Raw genomic sequence first — 20,542 nt, 5'->3', positions numbered from 1 at the left:
TGCTCTTTGAGATCAGAAGTTAGGGCAGGGAGCTTGATGGAAGAGGAGGAGACATGGCTATCCTGGACTTTGTCTACCACACATCTGTTTTCTGACTGTTTCTAAAGAGTTGCATAATGTTGGCAACTATGAAATAAACAGTTCATTCCTGCAATACAATGCAGTGTCAGTCCTGATTTATCAGGCAGACTGTCCTGAAATTTGGCTATGGCTGATGCCCATTCAGAGCAAATCAAACAGGGAGTGGTAATGCATCTCTGGGCAATCCTGGGTAAAAGCTTAACACCCAAATTTCCTGCTTTAATTTAGACAAACCTGGCTATACACCATTCTCACGGCTGATAGGAACTGCTGGGATCCTGAGGGTTGTTTTTCCTTTTTACACACGTTACACCAGGTGAGGTGGATAATGTTGGAGTTGTTGTATGAATTTTTTTATAGTTTTGTGAAGTGGCCGTTGGTGATTTCTGGGATAGTAATGGAGAGAGGCTTAGCTGAGAACATAGGGATACTGAATTTTGAAATTGGAAAATGTCATTTTTTAGTAGAATAAAGAACTTGGTCTGCAGACCTCTTTATGCCACCTGAAGATAAAAAGGGTGTTAGGGCCTTGGGAAAGGAGCCAAGCACTTTCTGGGATTAGAAGAGTAATGTACCCTATGAGTCCTGCAGGTAGAGAAGAAGAATTAAGTGGAGAATGGAGACAATATTGATTGACTTTTTGAGGTTATTTGTGGAGAAAGCAGCAAAGAGGAGAAAAACAAAAGTACATAAAACCTCTTAACACATCCAAACACTCTTCTCCCCGGCACCTCCTAAGCAGCTCTGAGCAACACTGATTGACTAAAGAACCTTTTCTCCCTAGAAATAAAGAACAAGTTTTGTGCTTTTGACCCGCTATCGGTGGCCTGGCACAAGCACAATTGTGCTGGTTTTAGTTGCTGGTAAGGGATTTCTTGGCCAGAGTCAGATGCACAAAGACCGTGAGGGCACTGATGTGCACGTGGCAAATGTGGAATCTGAGTAATCTTAGTGTTTTGCATCTTAATTTCCCCCATGGGAATGCTGTAGTGATGAGAGCCGTGTGGCATCCTAACTGAAGTATCAATGGAGATAATTACTGGAGCATGATGAGAATATGCTAATTGTAGAAGGCTCTGAAGACTTGTTTTATTCCCTTATGCAGACTCTTACTGGGAGTTGAATGATAAATAAGTGAAAACTTTTTCTTTTTTTTTTTTTAATGAAAATATAGAACGGGGGAAGAGAAAGGTTTATTGATAATACAATCTATCCAAACTTAAAAGTAACATTTTAAATTATCTGAATGTGTAGATGGCTAAATATAGACATGGGAATGTTTTCACAATCCTTCAGCCAAACCTGGACACTTGTATAAGAGAACTTTCATGATATTTTAAGAGAAGGAACTGAAGGGAGTAGGTATTCATTTCAATAAGCGAAAAAACAGATCTGGCAATATTTTAATTTCTCTTCACCATTTTCTCCTTTGTGATCAGACTCTCAGTATGCTGTCCTCCAGAAAAGCAGGTCAGCAGGGAAGGCGATTACTCATCTGCAAATTGTAATGGTTCTCAGACAAAACTTTTCATCCTGGGGAAGTCCGACATAGTATGGCTGAGCAAGCAAGCAGCAGGTATTTATGAGAAGTCTAGCTCACAGAAAACAGCTGTGCACTGCCTGTTGTACTCACATAATCAAGACAGTTTAAGCTGCTCCTGATGTGCTCAGATGAGTTTTTGTGTCTGCTGGCTATTACTGCTGTTCCCCACTGAAAAATGTGACAATAGAGCACCCTTAGTGCAAACACTTGATCAGTCTGAAACAGAAACTGATCGATAAAGGCTGAGACCATCAAAGTATGAGGGTTCCTTATGGTTACAAGAGCCTCACATTCTCCTTGTTCTGAGTCAGGGAAGTAGAAATGTAAGGAAAGAGGATTAAAGCATTTCTTTTCTAATATGTGCTCCTAGGTAATGGTTTGCTCTGAAAAAACCAGAACTAGGTAAGCGCTGCAAAAAGGTTAGTTGAATGCTGTTTTGAATTTTAAAATGTTGATAACCTTAAATAAAAGATGTATATTGCAACAGCATCTGTAATCTTCCTGCAATTTCTTGGGAGTACTTTAGTAACATTACTTCTAAGACCATGATCAAAATGGTGTCACATGAAAGCAACTTGAAACTCTATCAGTAAAGCTTGGTCAATTTGGTTTTGCCTAAAATAGTGATCCAGAGACTTTGCCCAAAAGCCATTCTCAGTTTGAGAAGGAAAGCAGTTTGACTCTGCAAGAACAAGATTCTCCAAATCTCAGGTCGGTGCTCTGATATCAAAATCATTAAACAATCCAGACAAGGAACAGGACTCTCTTTTTGCAGGAAAGACCACACAGCTCCTACGAGATACAGATAATTTATGTGTGAGTTCAAACTCCACCAAAAAGAGTAGGAGACACAGTTTTCAGTTTTACTGGGTTGTAAAACTCACTACATATTTGGTTCCACTGAAATTAAAGGTATTTCTTGGGTAAAACATGAGGTGAATGTGCAGTTGTCCTCCTGCTCAGTACTTCAGAGCAGCCTAATCTTTCTTCATGCCTTAAAAACTGCTCTGAAAGGAGAACTTTACTTGTCTATAAAACTTCTCTAAACAGTTTGCTTATTTTTTCTCAGAATTCAAATCTCTAGTGCATCATCAAAAATAAAAAACAGCTTCTACATAGCACACCAGTCAAGATTTGCAAACAGAGTCCTATTGCTGAGGGCTGCATACAAATGAAAGAGATGGTCTTTGCTGTGAAGGACCAGCAAATAACATTTTCATGCTATCCAATGAATGAACAGACTTCTAATAACACCACCCTATTTGTCTGTGCGCAAGCTGGTCGTCCTTAGTGTTGTCAGCACTAAGACAGTTCTCCAAGCTGAATTCAGTTTGGGAGCTTGTGCTATGGTTATGGTCAGTAGAACTGCTGGCCCAATATGCAATTTTTTACCCAAAATTGAATCCCAAAGCTATGTCCAAGGCTGCAGGAGAAACAATATTTCATAATCTCCACTGCTACAGGTCACATTCTAACTGTAAAACCATCTTAATTGCTTACTGCCAATACATGACTGTATTAAAAAAAAAAAAAAAAAAAGGAAGTGTTGGGGAAAACCTGATGTGGAGGTCGTCTAAGTGTTTCCTTTGCTAGTAGAGTAGATTATTTTCTCCAGTACCTTTGTGAGACAGGAAACCAAGGGGTTGAAAAAATCTTAATGAAAGTAGAATTTCTCCGTGTGAACTCATGGTGGGATGTTGGGATATTCTGCACTATGCAAATTACTGCAGCTGGCAGGTGTTTCAGCACTTACTGTCATGTGTTAGTTGAAGTAGGAGCAGGATGCCAGAGGTCGCCAGTAGGTTGCCTGCATGCTCCCAAAGGCAGCTCTGAGCCACTTCAACATTACATTTTTCTCTATTTTTTATAGAGCATCACAGACTATGAAAGAAAACATAGTTTACTGTATCACTCTTTGCAGAGTGTTTTGGAATTGCAGATTTCGGGGATGTTCCTAAAGCTAACCCTGTGCTGAGTTGGGTTTGTTTGTTTGTTTGTTTGTTTGTTTGTTTGTTTCTAGGTAGGAAGTCTCCATCCAATGGCTTTCTCTCTGAGCTGTCAGCAAACCTCCACACAGTCAGTAATCAATGTCACATAACCCACGACTTGTGAAACCAAGAAATGGGGTCATAGGCAGAGCAGGAGTTTATTACGTGCTTTGGTGGGTGCAGTCATGCAAACACTCACTTTGTGTTGCTGGAGTTGGTTTTGGAGGGCAGCATCTTCTCATACCTGATATTGTTGCAAATGAGAACAAAGGCCCCCCCTTTATCTGGTAGCCACACCAGTGCTAGAGCACTGCCTCAGCCTCGCTGACTAACTCACACTGTCCTAGACACACACCAACAGGAGCTGCAGGCTCTGATTCAGTTGCACCCCTGGAACTCTGCAGGGAGTGATTTTAGCAGGATTAGATGGCTGAGTAAGCCATGACTGCCAGCTCCCTGTTCCAGCCTTTGAGGCTCAGCAGAACCCCCACTGAAGCTACTGAACATTTTGCTTGCTCAAGAACAAATGAATTTGAGCATTTTATTTTAAAGAGTAGGTGGATATATTGTGCATAGTTGTGGGCAGTAATATGAGCAGAGGTTAGGCATCGGGTTTTGGATGCCAACTTCAATGTCCTTTCAGTTCTTCACCAAATTATTTCTTTCAAAATGTGCGTCTCTCCCCACACTTCTTCAGTTGAGTAGGAAAAATCCAAACCACCTACTCCCATGTTGTGATGTATGTAATGACTGACTGCTCAAGTTTAAAGAATTTCAACTGCTAAATATAATATTTGCAGTCCTGTAGCTCAGTTATTGGAGGATTCAAGAGCAGTTGGAATACCGGTAATCCCTTGGGACCCTGGCCAGGGAAAACTTCATTTAGTTTGTGTGGGAGTAGGATGCACAACACTTCCCAAAATGGATCCTCTAGCTTCTCTGCTCAATTCTCCACCTATATAAAGGAGATAATATGCTTCTATTCCATCAAAAGTATGGATAATACTTGCACTTCATGGATCTCCATAGAGTCAGTTCTTTAAACTCTTAACAATTTATCCTGAGCAAAGAGAGCATGAGCTGGGGAATGTAGAGGAATCATTCAGCCTCAGTGGATAATGTATGTGGTTTCTCTTCTGCAATGACCAGTTTTCTAGCTGAGGTAAAAAGAGGGTGACTCCAGAAGTGCTTGATGCAATACCTTGTCTCACCAGGCAGACTGCATAAGATTTCTGCCACAAGGTGTTAATAAAATGTTTCAAATGAAACAGGATGAAAATACTAAAGAACACAAAGTTTAACAGATGAATTCTGGTTTGTAGATGTAATGTGACTTTATCACCTCTGGCTGCCTGGCTGGCATTTGCCAGGAGCCTCAGCCAGGACAGCAGGGGTGGCAGAGCTGTGGCAGGGGTGGCAGGGCTGTGGCAGGGGTGGCAGGAGGTGGCAGGAGCCCCAGCAGCCGCTCCCCCAGAGCCAGCTGAAATCACTTCCCCCAGGGCTCAGGCCATGATCTGAGCCCCTTTCCTCAGAGTGGACTAGTGGTATGGTGGTAGAGGGCAACGTTGTGAAGAACATAACCAAACCTTCAGCTCAGGTCATTAAACCTCTGCAGTACTCCCCATAACAAGCGGGTGCTGGGCCCCAAAAGGTTGCTATGTACTGAAGAAATTGAAAATACTCTTTACCAGGTTTGACCCCATTTTTCAATAGCTCTGCAGCATAAGAGAGCTGCTGTTAACGTTTCCAGTGGCTGCAGCTGGATGGAGTACAGGAGACTTTAAGTGGCACTGGAGCTGGGGCTCAGGCTTCAAGTGCTCCTCCAAGTCCTGAATGTATCAGGCTCCTTTGAGAAGCAGGGACGGGGAGAGGTGGGTGCTGCAGAGTGCAAGCCTTCTGTGATGGGGCAGTTTTCTGGGTTGCCATGGTGAGAGCAACCACCATGCTGTGCTCTGTTGTAACAGCCTCAGAAATACAATGGCCAGAGTCTATTCCAGTGCAGATTTATGAGGATAGTGAAGCACTTACTCCAAAGCATATTTTTCTCCCCCCATTGCTATAGTCCATTGTTGTCAACAAATGTTCTGTAACTCTTCCTGTATTTTACTCCTGGGAACAGACAGAAACAAACCCTAAAATCCAATAAACATGGAAATGTGACATGTTTTCTCTATTTTTTTTCCCTATATTCTCTTTGCCTTTTACTCTAGATCTGAAGTTCTAGTTCTGGCCTTGCAGATTGAAGAATTTTGGGTCATCTCTGCCTACTTTTGCTGCTCCAGCCCACCCCATTTCACTGTGGGCAGTGTCAGCCAAACAGGGACAATGTACAGGCACTCACCAAAAGGTCCTCAGCCAGAATTTTCTCTCCATTTCTTTCATGTCAGCATTCCTAGTTGTCCATCACATGCCAAAACAGATCACATTCGAGGCAATTTTTCATCTTACTGTGTTTGTAACAGTACTGGTTTTCAGTCAAATTGGTTCTCCAAGCTGGTCATTGGCCTCATGCAATGTGGAGGTGCTGAGACGTTACAGGGCAGACATGAATCACTATAAAGTCATCAAGCAACAGCAGCTAAATACTGTGTTCTAAATCATTCTTCTCTTCTGCAGGTGAAATATTAGCTGCCAAATTCCCTCACCTTTAGGTTGAGGAAAGAAGAAGGAATAAGCTAAGGGAAGGAGTTTTTTAAACATTGGCTGTCCCTGAGGTAGAAATGTCTGCTGAAATTGTGGGGGAAAATCATAAATAACCCCAGCACAACTTGTAGAACAAATAAGGCATTCTAAAACTCAGCTGAAATTTGTTTTAAATTCCCTGTGCCCCCACTGGCACACACACTGGCTTCAGCAGGCTGTGTCAGCTGGAGCTCTGCCAGCCCCGGGGTGATCGCTGCCATCCATCCAGGTTGTTTATCTGGAATAAAGTACCCTCCTGCCAGCCAGAAGGTCCTGTCTGTGGGTGGGTGCTGGATGCCAGGTGGACAAGAGCCTGTGGGATCTGCTCAGGCTGCTGTATCATCATTTGGAGCATTGGGTTGGTTTCCTTTGCTGCCTCAAGTCTGCCACAGGTTTGAAGGGATCGAACTTGCCCACTCAGAGCAGAGCAATTTTGGTACCTTTGTGTTTGCAATGAGTACAGGAAGTTCTAGCTAGCTGCAAGGTACCTGTGATGTGTTTTCAGGGGCAGCAGCTGGGTCTTGTTGGATATTTTATAAAGTGTTTTTAGGTCTGGGGTTTTCCTGCACCCAAAACCCAACAGTTGTCACAGAGCACAGCAATGAGATCAGCTATTTGATGCATTTCCCTTCTTCCCAAGAATTCTTACTATTCTTTCTATGAAGCTGTGCTTTCCTGCTGTCGCCTATTTTTTGTTTTGTTAGTTTTTTTCAAAACTGAATTATTCTAGTCCACATGGTACATCATGTTTTCTACATAATGTTTTCACTATTTTGGGGAGAGTGACCATCATAGATCATCATATATCCCTTTCAAAATGTTCATTTGTATTTATTTCTGTCAACTTAAGGTCAGTGTGCTAGGTCCTTCTCTCTGAATCAGTGGAAACAGATTGTAAAAATACATATGGGATATGAAATATCTACATTTTTCTTCTCTGGAGCAGACTCGGGGTCTTGGCTCATGTTGTGCCACAGCTGGCAGTTCAAGGGATTTTGGGGATGAGGATGGAGGAGAAGGTGTGTGTCAGTGCACAGATGTTCAAATATTTGGGGGAAAAAAGATAATTATTCCATTCTAAAAAGCAATATGTTTCTTCTAAATAGCCTAGAAGCATCACATGGAGTTCGAGTTGGGAAGGGATGTACTGCTGGTTTTCATTTGGGAGATTTAATACTGCACATATGTTTTTTATAACTGTTTTATCTGAATTCATGACAGTTAGATTATCCCCTAGCTTTATATTAGTGTCTAATATATTTAATATTCATAGATCCATAGTTCAGCATGTGTAATCAAATAATTACAGATGCCATTAGCTGAGTTATCACACTAATCTGGGTGTATTTCTATGGATAATAATTTAATGAAATTATCACTTAATTTCTGGAGCTCTCTGCACAGAAATGAAAACGAAATGAAAGTGCTTCTCTTTTCCTTCATTAAGAAACTCCAGCCTTGATTAACAGGATCTGAACATCCAAACATTTAAAAGTTGGTTTCCTGAATTGCTACTCCCAGTGGCATTCACAGGAGGACACCAGATTAAAGAAGCAGAACAGAAACTCCCCGTTTGCACAAAGGCTGTGTGGGAGGGAGAAGGGAGCAGTGGTGCCTCCTCCTCCTGTGCTGCACTCCTGGAGCAGGGAGCTCCCCAAGCCTTTGTGTGGCAGGAGAAGCTACAAAGCGGAAGATCTCTGCCTGTAGGCAGCTGCCTTCCACCCCCAAAGCCTATCTGTGGAAGGTGTTGCCCATCAGAAAGGCCAGGAAGACAAAAATGTTGGGAAAGGCCATCTGAGGGGGAGAAGGGAATGAGTGGCAGAGAGGCTGTTCCCTGCAGAGCCGCAGGCGCTGGCAGAAGGAAGGCTCAGCCCTGGGTGTGATGGGGCTGCCCCTCACCTCTGCTCTGTGCAGGGCTGTGTCCTTGCTTTTCGTGGTGCAAGTCACACAGTGAATGGCTCCTCACTGTCACTGACAGCAGGGGTTATTTCTGCACTGCTTTTGGGCCAGCTTTGAACTCATATTCTTTTTCAAATAGATTTGAGAACTGTGATACGCTCTCAGTGCGAGGCTGGCAGCTGCAGAGCAGTTGGATCTCCAGGTGTTCCCTCCAGATGTTCTCTCTCACTTTACCTGGTCCTCCCATCACCTCAGGGTCCTCATCCTTCACCCCTACAGACCATACAAAGACAGGAATCCCATGGCATCCACAGGGGACAGAAGCTGGGACAGTGAGCCTGGCACATGGGGCTCCTGGATACCCCAGCCCATGGAGCTGCCATCCATTGGGGAGCCACTGCAGCCCTTCAGACAGGGAATGCTGCACCTGGAAAAGCTAAGGGAGATGGAAACAGCCAGGGATCTCATCAGGAATACAAGAGAAACGAAACAGAAGGATTAAAGAAATTAATGGATTCATTACCAGCATCACAGTGCTCTGGATGCTCCTGGATGAATTCCCCAAATTCCCACGACAAAGCCTGCAGGAATAGGACCAAGGAGGCTGGAAACCATCTTCAGCAGTGAGGCAAGTACAGAGCAGCTCTTCCCTGGTGCACACTCCCACAGCAATGGTTTACGGACTTCCTGAGTCCATGGCTCCATCCATTTCCAATAATAATAATGCCAATCTGCCCCTCTTTAAATAAAAGCAAAGCTGTTGGGAAGTTGTATACTGTGGGATCATCTTCAGCAAACCAGACTGTAAGTGGCCTTTTTTCCTTCTGTTTGACCCAGGAGTGCGTGCAATGGGCTGATGCAGAAGGATGCAGTGGTACCAAGGTGTGAGTATGGGGACCTTGCCCTTCAGCACACTTGACACTCCCCTGGGCTGAAACTTTGTGGCTGAGATCTGCTCTGTCATATGCAGAAAATCAGATTTTCCTAATAGAGTTTCTGGTAAGAAGAGAAAATAAATTAGAATTCTAGATCAAGCTTTTTGTTGAAGGACTACCTTATTTCTGGGTTTAAATCCCTCCTCGTTTTCAGACCTATCATTGGATGTGGTACTTCACTTTCTATGCTGGGTATTGCTGTGTGCTATTAAGGGAATGTTGTGTTCCACTTGAGAGGTGGTGAAGTGAAAATCACATAAATACTCAGGAAGAGCTCTTTGCTTCAGGACTTAAAGAGCTATGAATTTGCAAGCTCTACTAGCATGATTTCCTTTTATGGCATATGTTTGTATCAAAATATGGTATTTTTACACTCAGATTTGATACGTGGATTCCTTCCAACAGGAATAGAAAGATGGCATCAGTCTTCTGTTTTTAAAATCCAAATGAAGGATATTGCATACAAGAACTGGCATTGGCTAATGAGAGGGAAGTCACCAGTGACTTCTATTGATCCTCAAAGTGTGACCCTGAGCAAGTCCTTGAATCTTCTGTGCCTCAGCCTGTGATGCTCAGACATGATTAGAGTGTGTACTTTATCAGCAAGGTTGTTGTGCAAGTTATTTAATGAGTGCTTGCAAAGTGATTTGCGGCATTTGAATGGCAGAGGCTGTGTAATTGCACAGCACTGCTCTGGTGTATAATTGCAGAGGCTGCAGGGAGCCTGTGGTGAGCCACTGGCTGCCTCCCTGCTGAATAACCCACGGACAAATGAGCATTTTAGTGCTGGGAGGAAAATCCAGTTACCCTGAAGCATAAGTGTGGATCCTCTGCATTTCTGGGCAGTTCATGCTTCCTTGTGTAAAACTCAGGGGTAGAAGTTTGCTGCCGAGTGCTAAGCAGATTTTTCCTAGTGCTGTCTTCTGACATGAAAATATTATTTAAGCAGAGAAAAAGCTGTCAAAGTCAGCAACAATCTTAACAGCAGGGAGAAAATTCCATACTTCACGTGTGTCTCCATCAGGCTGAGCCACTGGAGGTATCTCTGTCCCAGAGAAAGAGTGCAGTCCTTGCATGTATTTTGTCAGGCTCCTCTCGATAGCCCTGTACTCCTCACATGTCCAGCTGGAAGGTCAGCCCATGGATAACACTTAGCTGTCATGTAGTACTAAACCCTGCCAAACAAAAATGTCCAGCAGTGAGGAAACTGGGCACTGGATCTCACACAAGAGCCAGGATCCTGCTGCTCTTGCCTCTCCCTCTGCCACCTCTGCCTTAGGGCTGATGCCCTCCCTGATGTCCTGGCCCTGAGGACACCAGACACAGCTCCAGCCTGGGCTTTGACCTTCTGTCTGTGTAAATAGAACAGCTTTTTCCCAATGTTTGCACTAGAACTCCTGAACTGCAGGAGTACAGAGAGGGACTGGTTCAGCTGTCTGCTTCCCTTCTGCTGCTGTTTTTCTCCTGGGCAGGTGCCTTTACAGAGAGTTCTTCTGGTTTAAACTTCCCAGCTGTGTCAGGAGGCTTTGACATGCACCTAAAGACACGAAATATTTGCGGTTAAAGAACATCTGTAGGACCCGCTCCAAGCACCAACCTGTGCTGAGGAGATGAATTCCTGCAGATTTGGCCCTTTGCCCTGTACCATACCAGTTTTATTAAAACTCCTCCTCACCTGGAGGAGGAATTGTGCTGTTCCTTTGCAGAGCCAGGGCTCTGTGTGTGTGTGTCTCACTCCGTGTATGCAAACCCCTCAACACAGGGTTTAAAACTCTTGTTAAAAGTTAGCATGTGGTTCATTTTGTTCCATGCAAAGATATATGCCCATTAATTTTGAATGTGAGTATAAAGTCGGTGGATTCAATGTAAGCTGCTTCATTCCTCAGTAGGGATTTCACTAGGATGGAAGGAATAAAGCTGCTGCCGACCCTTGGACACAAGCTGACTTTTGAGGAGATTTACTAGCCTTTAAGGTTGCACAAAGAGAAGTTTGGATTGCTATAGCTATCTTACTTGGACTTCGTTTCAGTCCATTTCCTTAAGGAACTACTTGTGAGCATAATTCGAATAAGCAGCCTTTAATACTAAGCCCAGATGTGCTTATGATTGTAGGTGATCTGTTTCTATAGTGGGTGTTGAATTACTTTTTGTGATTTGGGAAAAAAAAAAAAAAAAAAAAACCCTCCTGAAATAGATTTTTAAACAAACAAGCCCATTTCTTAGACAGATGCCAATTTAAGTGATAATCTAGAAATAATTATTCTTTCTGCCACTGCAATTTAAAACAGTTATGGCATGACATTTTGAGCTGTGCTTTGGACAATGTTGTCAAAAAACATTCCCAAAGTCACTAAAGGCCAGAAGGCTTGTTAAATGGAAAAATCGTGGGCAAAACTCTTAATATCTTCCAGAAGGAAAGAAATCTGTGAGAGCACTTCAGATTTCTTCATTCTGAGCAGAGATCTAATTTTTTAGGCCAACTGAACAAAATGTCTGTCTAGAGAGCTCCAGAAAGAAGAACAAAAGTAAACTATAAATATTCAGCTCTTGATTTCAGATTTTAATAAATTATGAGCTCTGGGAGAAGCATTTTTTCTTTCAAATAACAACTGGCTTGATTCATGTTATAATTTGGTTGTATAGTGCTTGTCACCCTCTGTCTGGATACAATCCGTAAGTACAATCTGGCAACGCTTTGAGACGACACATCCCGGAGGAAATTGGGTCCAAGGGTCTAATGAGGAGCAACCACTCCCCGTGGAAGCCGCAGCCTGTATCTCTGTACTTCATATCTGCTATAAATAAAGCCTCCTGCACGGGCAGGTCTGATGTGAGGCACGACGCTCGAAGGTAACCTGACCTATATAACAATCGGGGAGCGCTCCGGTGCCAGCCCCGGGCTGTGTCCCTGCCGCAGGGCGCTGCTGCCAGCCGGGCACCGGCTCTGTGTTCCAGGAGCGCACCTGGCACACCTGGGCTGGGCACGCCCGGGATGGACGGTCTGGCTGCGGAGACGCTTCCAGCTCTCAGGGAGGTGAAGCCAAAGCACACACGGGAATTCCGGTGGGAATCGTTAGGTTGCACCTTGTTGGTGTTCCCCTGGCACAGCCGTGACCGCGGGGAGCGTGGCAGCCCCGGGGCTCTCCTGTCGCCGGCTCCCCCCGGGCTCCGCAGCCCTCCGGGGGACCCGACGATAGATTTTTATCCCGTCAGTTATCCCGATGAACTGCCCGTTGATTTTCAGTGCTCAGAGGCGGGTTTCTGGGGCTCTCCCGGGGCCCGGAGCGCTCGGTGGGGAGGAGGGAAGGAAAGGCTGGGAATGCCAGCCGTTGTACACGGAACCCACGGAAAGAAATCTGGGAAGGTGAATGACAGGGACCGGCTGTCCTCTGCTGTCCCCTGCTGCCCGCCGCTGTCCCCTGCTCGTCACTACTGTCCCTGCTGTCCCCTGCAGCCCGCTGCTGTCCCCTGCTGTCCCCTGCCCATCACTGCTGTCCCCTGCTGTCCCCGTTGTCCTCTGCCCGCTGCTGCCAGGTCTGTCTGTCGCTGCTGTCCCCTCCCGTCCCGTGCCCGCTGCCAGCCCGGTGTCCCAGCCCTGCCCAGCCCTTCCCAGCGCTTCTCCGGCTCCCAAGGAATGTTTGCAGGGAGCGCGTGTGCCCGAAGCCAAGCGCTGTCTGTGAGAAGAGCTCTTCTCTGGTGACTTCGAAATAATTTCATGCAACTTCAGGCTGAGCAACACTTCCTCCTCGCTTTAGCTTAACGCCCATCTCCAGAGCAGGAGAAGGGTGGCCACGCTTCCCCGCAGGCTTCCACCTACTGACCTTCCACGCGGGTTAATTATTTTAAGATCGACCCAAAATATATTTAGAAATTCCAACAAATAACTTCTCCTCCAAAATAAACGCTCCCCAGCGCTGCGGGATTTACCACACCATCACCCTACACTTCAAAGTGAAAACATGAATAACTAATCATAAATGTGACTCGCGAACTCTGCTGAACGCATCGGCAGAATTTCACAGGGCACCTTTTCCTTTAATAGAAACCATCAGATTAATTTCTCCCTGCTGCTTTAAGAGGAGGAATTCAATTTACCCTCAAAGATCGTTAAATACTAGCGCAGCTCTAACTTCGGGAACGCGTTTAAGAGTGTTTGTTTCGAGGGGAAAAAAAAGAGGGGAAAAAAAAAAAAAGAAAGAAAGAAAGAAAGAAAGAAAAAAGCCTTTTGGACTTAAAATAACGAGATGTGTGAGGAGTGACTTAGAGAAATCCCGGAGTATCAATCACTGCCCCAGGTTACTGCAGGGACATCCATCCCCTCTTGCAGAGCGGTTAATGGGGGCTCAGCGCCTTTTGTGCGGGCTGCAGGTCAGCACTCCATTGGCATGGTTAGTGCTTGGGAAGGGTTCCTCACGGTCCCGCAGGCATCGGCAGCAGTCCCTGTTCCCTGGGACTTGCGCTGGTGAGCAGATCTCCCGCACAGGTTCTGGCCCACGCTTATTTTGCGTCTTATTTCAAACGGTTGCGTCCGCCTCTCTCCTTCCTGAAAGATGGGCTGGCAACGCCTGTCCCGTGGGACGGTGCCAAAAAAGCTTTTCCGAACGCCTTCCTCTGGGTGTAAGGAAGGTTTCACCCCTACCACCGCACTCCCTCTGGACATGACAAAAGAAGCGTGCTGCTGCCCGTTCGGGGGGACACCTTTTGCTCGGGAGGGCTCTGCCCAGCCCGGGAGCGCCTGAGCCGCCGGGCTGCCTCCCCATCCCTGCCCGCTCCTTCCTCCATCCCACCCCTCCCGCAAGGGAAGCAGCAGCTCTTTTCCCCCTCGTCTCTGTCAGACCCTGTGCTGTGTCTGCCCACCTCACCCTCACATTCCCAGGTTTTAGGGAAGCTGCTCTTTGGATCGATGGGGCTGATCCCGAGCTCAGGCCGTGATTAGGAACACTTTTGTGGGGCACTGCCTCTAAAAGCACAAAGCTTCCCTAATCACCTTCCCCTCCTCTGAAAGAGCAAGCTGCGGGTTACAAAAAACAAAAAAAACCAAAACCAAACCAAAACAAAAAGTCTAAAACCTGGGCTGAAATTCTCACATTGACATAGTTCTAGCGTGTGAAGCTTTAAAAATTTAATAAAGAATCAAACAAATAAATAAATATTTTTTAAAAAAAAAATCAATCACAAAATTTACACAAAATACTGCGAAATGCCTCGTATAATAATTGAGAATTGGCAGCGCGGCAGGAACCTGCGTACCTGAAAGGCCTTTTCTGTCCCCTGCCAGCCCACTTTAGGGACAAATAGCTGGTTGTTGTTAAAATCAAGAGATTAGGGGGAGGTGGCAGAGCCCAGGAATGTGGGCTGTTAAGCAGACATCTCCCATCCATCCTGGCCGGGGGTTTGCCCTCCCCCCAGCGCTCTTCCCACACAAAAGTCACCTTTTCAGCCCCAAAATCCCGTCGGACTTGCAGCCTTTACAGAGCTTTGCTCTGCCTTGCTTTCAGCTTCCACCGAGATGGATCACGGTTTCCTCGCTGCTGAGATTGCATCCCTGTGCCTGCGCTGTGCCTCATCCTTCTGCTCGGACTGACAGCAACCACTTTCTTGATAAAAAGGGACTTTTTTTTTTTTTTTTTTTTTTTTTTTTTTTTTTTTTTTTTTGCTAAAAACCTCCTTCAGCAAGGGGGACTCGCCTACAATACCTGGCAGGAGCTCCTTGCAGGCTGACTCTAATTGTCAGGAATTCTTGTTAAGGCCAGGCTGCAAAGTTCTAAGCACAACCTTCTGTCCTTCCCATTCCTGCTGAGCACTCAGATGTGCTCGAATCCCTCTTGGTGACTCTTGAAGTATGAATGTGCTCAGATACAGAGTATTTGTCGTTGTGCACACTAAATGTTTGTGTCAGTGCCGTCGCCTGCGGGCAAAACAATGAAACTTCCTCTCCTCCAGAAGTGGGAGCAGAGATGCCCCTCCGCGAGCTCGTCTCTGTAACATCAGAGAGGGATTCGCAGATTTGCGGTGCGCTCAGCAGGTCTGAGGAGGTCCCTTTCCTGCGTCACTGTCCTCACCTTGGAAATATCTCTGCAGAACTGAAGTGTTTCGGGTGCGGGTCTGGGGAGGGCAGCCACGGGCCAGGGAGGGGCTCTGCCTGGTGGTTGGCAGCTGAGCACTGGCACAGCTCGGGGGAAGGAGGGAGCTGCTCGTGCGGAGAGGAGGAGCAGAGCGCTGGCAGCGGGGAGCAGCTCGCTGTGTCAGCCTGCCTGAAACCCACAGTACCTGGGAGCAGGTCGGGGGAAACGGTCATGGTGATTTTCCATGAAAGCCAGTTCCTCATGGGCACGGCAGCCCAGAAGACCCCTTCAGATCGTGTCAGAGGTCTGTGCAGGGAGGGCCATGGCAGCCGCTGGGGAGCTGGGTCTGTCCCGGGGGGACAGTCCCTGCACGGCTGCGGGACCCCCGAGCGGGCGTTTGGTTACCTCACACAACATCACTTTGCCTTTAGGGAAGCGTGAAATATCCCAGCAGGCACCTTCTCACCTCAAACACCCTCCAGTGTCTTTGCCTTTAGGTGCTGCATAATCTCTGTGTCTGCAGTGCCTCTGTACCTGTGTAGTGTATCTAAAGCAACATTCCAAATTCAAATGGAGCGCCTTATGGTCCTAATTGGGTTAGGTTTGGTTTTTTCATTGTGCAGCTTTACAGCTATGTCTTTCTAATGAAACAAGAAAACCGAACCAGCTCCTGACTGACTAATGTCATTGTACACGCTTCTAGAGCAGAGAGATCCTGGGATAACGGGTGGATGCGTTGCTTCCTGGGAAGAAATCATTTTCAGGGACCTTCATAGTGATATTGCACATGAAACCTCTGTGTGACACGTGTTAAGGGGAACGGAACCTCAGCTGGGGCGGGGAGGAGGACAGGGTGCAGGTAGAGCGGAGGGAGGGACGATGAGCGGGTGTGGGTCCGGGTCCGTCCTCCTGAGCACAGCCTGCCCCTGCAGGGACGGCGGGATTAGCCGGGAGCCAGTGCAGACCGCAGCCTGTGGACTGAACGGGGGGAGAAGATTGAAAAGATGTGTACAATAACACTGAGTGCTTTGGAAATCACGGCCATCAGCTCAAATTAGCATTAAATCGCTGCCCTGAGCAGCGCCCGGGGCTCAGAGCTGGATGGGGGAGGTACCTGCTCCCAGAGCCCAGCATCCAGCTCCCAGCATCCAGATCCCTGCTCCCAGAGCCCAGCATCCAGCTCCCAGCATCCAGATCCCTGATCCCAGAGCCCAGCATCCAGCTCCCAGCATCCAGCATCCATGTGCCCAGAGCCCAGCATCCGGCTCCCTGCTCCCAGAGACCAACATCCAGCTCCCAGCATCCAGCTCCCTGCCCCCAGAGCCCAGCATCCATCTCCCTGCTCCCAGAGACCAACATCCAGCTCCCTGCTTCCAGCTCCATGTGCCCAGAGCCCAGCTTCCTGCTCCCAGCATCCAGCTCCCTGCTTCCAGCTCCATGTGCCCAGAGCCCAGCATCCAGCTCCCTGCTTCCAGCTCCCAGCATCCAGCTCCTTGTGCCCAGCTCCCTTTGCCCAGAGCCCAACATCCAACTCCCTGCATCCAGCTCCCTGTGCCCAGCTCCCTGTGCCAGGCCCCTCCTGGAGCCTTCAGCAGCCACAGAGGTCCTGGCTCTGTGCTTGGAACGCTCACACCTGCCCTCAGCTTCCCATCCAGGTACTGAACTTCCACGAAATAAGTAAATAAACATGTACTGGCTGCCGGGAGCTGAGACATGAGACATAATGTTACACATTTCGTAACGCCCATTTATCTTCTGGCATTTTTCAATAGTTACAGCCCCTAAAGGAGGGCAGTGATCTCAGAAATTTCCTAACCCTTGCAGTCACTGCTGCACCGAAGTGCTCGGCAAGGCGAGAAGAGCCTTGCAGGGGAGTTACATCACCACCCCTCTGTCATCCCGTCATCAGCCTCAGAATGCAGCCGGACCAAACCAACCCGAGCACTGCGCTCGCCCCTGATCTCTCTCACGGACCAACACGGGGTCCTGCACTCCTATTTTCAGGTATTGCAGAAGCTTTATCAGGTGTGTGTGTAATTTACTGCAGAATCCTGCTGCCTGGATGGGTGAGAGCACAGCCAAAGAGGGGGTGCTGCTGGGGGTCAGCAGCTCTGCCGGAGCCCCCAGGGAGCAGAGGGATGTAGGAGCAGGCTGGCCAGCCCTGCCCTGGGGGATGGCCCAGGGGCTCCTTGGGACCGTATTCCAGCAGCAGCCCGTGCCCCACGGACCCACGGCCCTCCCAGAGACGCTGCAAGAGGCGACCTGGAGGGAACTCTTGTCATCTCAGGAATCGTCTGCTGCCCGAGCAGCGCCTTGGAGCAGCAGCACAGACAGCTCACCTCAAGCTTTTTAGAAGTCAGATCGAGGAATGGCTACTCTCTACAGGAGGGGAAACAGCAAAAGAGATTAATCTTCTCCAAGGCAAGGAAGCGCTCAAATAAAATTCATCACTTAGTGAAATGGCTGCCATTAAAGCAATACCCTCTGAACCTCATGAGAGTGATTTTGCTTTAAGCACAGCCTGAACTGACAATTAGGAGACCTGTGGCTGATGTAACTGAGACCCCAAGGGGTAACAGAGACTACAGGGAACTCAGTCAAACACAAGGACAGGAATTCCAGGACTGGAATGCCCATAAACCCAAGAAAATCCTGTTAGACTTCACTGCTTATTTCCCAGTAAATCCATGGCAGTCCTACCACATCATTTTTGGAAGTGGGAAATCACTCAGGAGCCTCAACAAAAGTCCATGAGATTTTTGTCCTGTTGGACAAGGAGATACCAGAAATCACCAGCGCTGCCTTGCTAATCCTCAGCGCCAGGGCTGTGCTGACCTGCAGCTCCGACCACCCGGGGCCCGTGGGGCTCTGCACTGCCCACTTCTCCTGCGAGTCACACAGGAAAGGGGATGAGGGCAAGGATGGAGTGCACCCCTCTGCTTCATAGCAGAGCTCCATATGCTGGGACAGGTTGCAGAAAAACATTGAACTTTATTTTATAGCTATAGTTGGAACAAGGTTTAGGAAACACAAGTAGCTCCAATTTAGAAAATTGGAAAAGTGCCTCCTTGGGAATAGGGCTGCATTAGCAGGGCGGTTTTGGCTGATTCAGTGAATTTGCATGTAGATTTTGCTGTTTCAACAAAGAAAAAAGAGAAGATTTTTCATCCTTCTTGGCTGTTAATTTTTGCAGAATTTGCCTGCCAGGGCAATTGTTTAGGATGGCGAGCGATTAAGATCTGTTTTGCAAACAGAAGTATGAGCTTTTAATATCTAGTATTTCCACAGCAATACCCTCAAATCCCCATAAGATAAAATACAAGCAGGAAGAACAACAGACATCTCCTGGGTTGTCACCAAGAAGTTTCTGGCTTTGGTGCTTTTGTGTGGCTTTCAAAAAAAAAAAAAAGAGATGAGATGTAAGATTATAATTATCCATGATGGCAACACAATGCTCATAATGAGAAAACAATGCTCTTTGGACTTCCACCCAGGGCAGCACCCGCCTCTTCCTCTCTCCATCCCTCTGAGTAGCTGAATTAAAAATAAAATATGAGCTGGAGGAGGAGGCAGGGTGCCCATGGGCAGGAGGAGCAGCCCCAGCCCCGTGGCCCCGCTCGTGATCCGGAGCGTCCTGGGCCCACGCCAGCCCTGTGCGGGAGAATATTGGATCATTTTTCGCTCTGACAACAGGAAGCCCAAGACAAGGCATTTCCCATTCTTGTTCCAGCATTATATGAATGGCCTTTAAAAAAAGGAATGTCCCACCAAGGAGTGGTTTTAAGAACGCCCCTGCTCTCTCTGCTCTCGGCTGAGCTCGCTCCTCACAAGTCAGAGCAGTGCTGCTCACCAGGGCTTCCTCAGGCCCCTCCTCTTCATGGACCATGAGACCACCTGCACTGTGAAGAACAACCCTTTATCCTGGGCTCTAACTCTGATGGTCCTTACCTGGCACATTTCCAACAGGATATTGGAGTTGAGATCCAGGTGCTGCCCAGACCAAGTGTTGAATGCTCACTTCAGTCACAGAGCAGGGAGAGGAGGGAACATCCCAGCTGTGTTGGGGTCTCAGTTCTGAGGCCTCACCATGTCCTAGGCATGGCTGAAGAGATTTCTGCTATCCTCAATGCCCAGGGAGAGCCCCTACCAACTCCAACACTGCACTCTGACTCTTACTGTCTCCTTGTCCCTTTTGCAATCCCCTTTCTCCCACTTTATCCTCTTCTGCCTTTTCTCCCCAGATCTCTCTCCCTACCTTAGTCCCTTCTGACCCTGTGTCTCTAGAACAAGGTCTCATGTTCATTGCCCCAATGTAGAGAACAGCTTGGACTTTTCCCAGTCATTGTGTCAACAGCTGGACCCATGAGAGGATAACTGATGCTTTCACTACTGCCCATCCCCTCCTTTCCTGTAGACATGGATTCTGGCTGCCTCCAGACACACTGTCCATTAATCAATGCTTAGCTAAGTCATAAATAATCCCTTTAAACTCTTTCTGCAAGTCTTCCAGCCTTTGAACTGCTCTGTAAACTTTGCTCCAGTGCATCTTGGAAAGAACCTTTAAACGATTCAAATATTGCCTGAATTTTTCATGGGTCCTCTGCAGAGAGGTGACATTCATTTGAACAATCAGCTTTCATCTGCACCACGTGGGAAATGGGACAAGGAAAAGTGGAACGTTCTCCTCAGGGTCATGCAACAGCCTAGGCAGAGATGTAGTTCCTTGACCCTAGTCCCAGTCCTGGCCCCAAACCACGTGGCAAGTAGATATCTATCTCTTTAGGAGGATTGCCATGCTGATCTCATCACTGGCATCTCACCCTCCCGCTTTTTTATCTCTAATTATGTACTGACACAATTATCCTTCATTAGGGAGAGTGCCCGCTGTGCACACACAGACAGGGAAACCACCAGCCCTGCACTGCAGCTGGGCCAGCCTTTATTCTGTCCACACCAAGATTTACCCACCAGCAGCAATTTTTAACTGTTGAGTGTAATAGAAACCAGGGAGGGGGCGTGGGTTTTTGTTTTCTGGATAGAACTGCCCTGGTGTTGTCGCTTTCAGTTCATGCACAAAGATACAAATTGTTTTCATTTCTTCTCACTTTTAGCATTTTCTGCAATATTAAGTTTATCATTAGACATGATAAAACTGCTATCACTAAAGCTTTCTGCTTGGTTTTCAGGGCACTTTCCCGTGTCATCTACCTGTATTTATTTCTCCTTTGCAAGGATATAAATAGACAAAATATATGACCTGAGGCAATCTGGGTATGGCAACCACTTCAGAAGTCACCGGGTGGAAATCAATCAGATTTTAACTGCATCAGAGTGAATAAGGATCCCTGG

Source organism: Hirundo rustica, chromosome 15, assembly GCF_015227805.2.
Source record: "Hirundo rustica isolate bHirRus1 chromosome 15, bHirRus1.pri.v3, whole genome shotgun sequence".
Taxonomy (NCBI): Eukaryota; Metazoa; Chordata; class Aves; order Passeriformes; family Hirundinidae; genus Hirundo; species Hirundo rustica.
This window is presented reverse-complemented; position numbering follows the sequence as displayed.